The 320-nt window shown below is 48.4% G+C and overlaps 1 protein-coding gene across 1 annotated transcript in view; it reads right to left on the bottom strand.

Annotated features, from left to right (window-relative positions):
- Positions 1-320, bottom strand: part of PHALS_13071 (Component of synaptic membrane glycine-, glutamate-and thienylcyclohexylpiperidine-binding glycoprotein (43kDa)) — a gene marked incomplete at both ends in the record, with an annotated part of 1,889 nt that overhangs the window by 1,073 nt on the left and 496 nt on the right. The gene's annotated exons all lie outside the window — the stretch shown is intronic.

The following is a 320-nucleotide window of genomic DNA, read 5'->3' as shown; positions in this document are numbered from 1 at the left end:
TAGGAAGTCGGCAAGTTGTAACTTGGTCTCGATATACTTGAGCTCAATCGACTTGGTCCTTACTTGTTCGCGGACGAAGTGGTAGTGGATGTCGATATGTTTCGCGCGACTCTGATACCCGTTGTTCTTCGCATGACGATCGCGCTCTGATTCTCTTCGTCGATGACAACCGGACAGTCGATGTTGATCTTCATCCCATGGAGCAGATTCGTCGTCCAAAGTATTTCTTGGGTACAGAGCGTCAGGGCCACGTATTCGGCTTCAGCCGTGCTCAATGAGACACTTCGTTGTAATTTTGACTTGAAAATGACCGGTGAATC

The sequence above is a fragment of the Plasmopara halstedii genome, assembly GCF_900000015.1.
Source record: "Plasmopara halstedii genome assembly, contig: Scaffold_650, whole genome shotgun sequence".
In the NCBI taxonomy this organism is placed as follows: Eukaryota; Oomycota; class Peronosporomycetes; order Peronosporales; family Peronosporaceae; genus Plasmopara; species Plasmopara halstedii.
Note: the sequence above shows the minus strand (reverse complement) of the source record. Positions and strands in the feature narration are given on the sequence as shown.